Source organism: Balaenoptera acutorostrata, chromosome 5, assembly GCF_949987535.1.
Source record: "Balaenoptera acutorostrata chromosome 5, mBalAcu1.1, whole genome shotgun sequence".
In the NCBI taxonomy this organism is placed as follows: Eukaryota; Metazoa; Chordata; class Mammalia; order Artiodactyla; family Balaenopteridae; genus Balaenoptera; species Balaenoptera acutorostrata.
In genome coordinates, this window is record NC_080068.1 from 32,360,006 (window position 1) to 32,363,451 (window position 3,446).

General features: G+C 41.2%; 1 pseudogene; it reads left to right on the top strand.

Moving 5' to 3' along the window:
• Positions 1-1,937: 1,937 nt before the first annotated feature.
• LOC103009080 (heterogeneous nuclear ribonucleoprotein A3-like) lies at positions 1,938-3,068 on the top strand (annotated as a pseudogene).
• Positions 3,069-3,446: the final 378 nt, after the last annotated feature.

Below are 3,446 nucleotides of genomic sequence, written 5' to 3' on the forward strand. Positions count from 1 at the left end.
TCCAGCTTGAGGTACATGGAAATTGTCACATCTACCAACATAAAGCTGAAGATATTTCAATAGATAAGGACAAACTGTCAAGTCATATTTGCTGCTGATCATCATATGCCATCTAACATACTAAATCACATGGACGTTTACTTAAATCATGTGGAACTCTAGCTAGCATCCAGAGTCTCCTAATTAATGTATAAACTGTGATGATTCTTTTTTTTTGGGGGGGGGGATGATTCTTGAAGTGAATTAACCTGGATAAGGCTTTGGAGCTCCTTAAGTGCGCTACTGCACTCCTTTGCTAAATTGTACCCACGTTTCATTCATTAAACCTGAATTAAAATCCTATTTATGTCATTCACCAGCTGCATGACCTTTAGCAAGTGACTTGGCTTCTCTGCACCTAAATTTTTGTAGCCATAGAGGGGGGATGACTTGAAGGGTTGTCATGAGAATAAGAAAATGTGTGTACCTCACACAATGCCAAACACAGAGTAAGTACTAAATAAATGGTAAATGGCTAATGCTAGAAAATTTACAAAAATAATGGATGAATTTGCCAATTGTCCTACCATGCTGTAGACATTACCCTGTACTCAAAAGACATGCACAAGTATACTCTACTTTTACAAAATATTTTTATTTGACATTTACATTTACATTTTCTTACCTTATCTTAACAATAAGCCTATGACACAGAAGCTGATTTTACCATTCAAATGTACCTTTGATTTTTTTCTGTATATTTTAGTAATTTATTGCAGTTTTAAATACTTATCTTTCTGGATGCCCCCTTCTGCCCACACCACTACATAATCCAAATAGACCTAAAAATCCATATTGAAATTACCATGGTATGTGTCGCTTACCTGTCAACTCTTTAAATGAATACTAAATATTATTTATTATAATACTTAAGAAACTAAATGTAGTAGATATTTGCTGGTATTTTTAATTATTACTTTGTTCACCTGGCATCTGAACCCCTATATGATTTTTTGTGGGCGGCACCTCTCACTCTAGAAGTCTAAAAAAGCCAGAATGTTTCTTTCCCAGCCTCCCTGGCAGCTAGAAGGGTACATAAGTTAGGTCAATCAGTTACTCCATCACAGATTTTGAAAAAGGCACTTATGACACAAAGAAGGAGGGGATGGTGGCAGAGAATCTATTTGGCAATAGCATTCAGCCTCCAGGAGTGGTGTGGGCAGAAGGGGCATCCGGAGTTCATCAGCAATGGCTATGGTGTCCCTGACAGACCGATTCCATGACATGACTGTATCTGTGGTCCTGTGTCCTGCCTGCCTCTTTCTACCTATTGTCCAAGCCTGACTTCCCAGCCATCCACAATTCAGTTAGGCACGGATTGCCTTCAGGCATTTCTTTTTCTGCTTAAACCAGCCAGAGTCAGTTTCTATAGCTTGGACACAAGAACCCTGACTGATACACTAAATCTAAATCCAGAAACAAAATCTTTTATAACAGGTATCTTGAAAAACTGTGGAATTTTTCCAAAGAATAGATCAGAGTATCTGATTCCTACTCAGTGAATCATTTGACTTAAAAACAAGCAAACAAAACATCTATTGACCTTATGCCTATCTCTAACCCACAACCCATTTCTTTGCTTTGATTCTGTATTAATTAGGAATAGATTTGGTTAACATAAGAGGGGAAGACATGCAAGTGTTTCTCCTCTCACACTAAAGATGTGCAAAAACAGGCAATCCATTGAGTCATCAGAGATCAGACTCCTTCTACCACTTTTTCCACTGCATTGGATTTGGATGTTGTGCTCTAAATTACCTCATGGCTCAGGATGGCTGCTCTTGAGGTAAAGTCATCACACCCCACATTCCAGGCAGCAGGAGAAGGGTGAAAATGGTGTTCCTCCCAGCTGAATTGCTTCCTTTTAAGAAGCTTGCCTAGGCGAGTCCGGTCTCAAAATGGAGGTAAAACCACCGCCCTGTCGCCCCCAGCCCAACTCTGGCCACCGCCGCTGCGGGGAGAGGAGGGCCATGATCCAGAGGAACCAGAACAGTTGAGAAAACTGTTTATTGGTGGTCTGAGCTTTGAAACTACAGATGATAGCTTAAGAGAACATTTTGAGAAATGGGGCACACTTACAGATTGTGTGGTGATGAGAGACCCCCAAACAAAACGTTCCAGAGGCTTTGGTTTTGTTCTTACTATTGTGTTGAAAAGGGAGATGCAGCAATGTGTGCTCGACCACACAAGGTTGATGGGTATGTAGTGGAACCAAAGAGAGCTGTTTCTAGAGAGGATTCTGTAAAGCCTGGTGCCCATCTAACAGTGAAGAAAATTTTTGTTGGTGGTATTAAAGAAGATACAGAAGAATATAATTTGAGAGACTACTTTGAAAAGTATGGCAAGGTTGAAACCATAGAAGTTATGGAATACAGGCAGAGTGGAAAAAAGAGAGGATTTGCTTTTGTAACTTTTGATGATCGTGATACAGTTGATAAGATTGTTCAGAAATACCACACTCTTAATGGGCATAATTGTGAAGTGAAAAAGGCCCTTTCTAAACAAGAAATGCAATCTGCTGGATCACAAAGAGGTCGTGGAGGTGGATCTGGCAGCTTTGTGGGTCATGGAGGAAACTTTGGAGGCGGTGGAGGTAACTAGCCGTGGTGGAAACTTTGGTGGAAGAGGAGGCTATGGTGGTGGAGGTGGTGGCAGCAGAGGTAGTTGTGGAGGAGGTGATGGTGGTTATGATGGATTTGGAAGCGACAGTGGTAACTATGGCGGTGGTCCTTGGTTACAGTAGTAGAGGGTAGCTATGGTGGTGGTGGGCCAGGATACGGAAACCAAGGTGGAAGATATGGTGGCAGTTGGGGGGGGATATGATGGTTACAGTGAAGGAGGAAATTTTGGAGGTAACTATGGTGGTGGTGGGAGCTATAATGATTTTGGAAATTATAGTGGACAACAGCAGTCAAATTATGGACCCATGAAGGGGGGCCAGTTTTGGTGGAAGAAGCTCGGGAAGTCCCTATGGTGGTGGCTATGGATCTGGTGGTGGAAGTGGTGGATAGGGTAGCAGAAGGTTCTAAAAACTCAGAAGAAAAGGGCTACAGTTCTTAGCAGGAGACAGAGCGAGGAGTTGTCAGGAAAGCTGCAGGTTACTTTGAGATAGTCGTCCCAAATGCATTAGAGGAACTGCAAAAATCTGCCACAGAAGGAACGATGATCCTTAGTCAGAAAAGTTACTGCAGCTTAAACAGGAAACCCTTCTTGTTCAGCACTATCATAGCCACAGTTTGCAAAAAGTGCAGCTATTGATTAATGCAACGTAGTGTCAATTAGATGTACATTCCTGAGGTCTTTTATCTGTTGTAGCTTTGCCTTTTTCTTTTTCTTTTCATTATATCAGGTATATTGCCCTGTAAATTGTGGTAGCGGTACCAGGAATAAAAAATTAAGGAATTTTT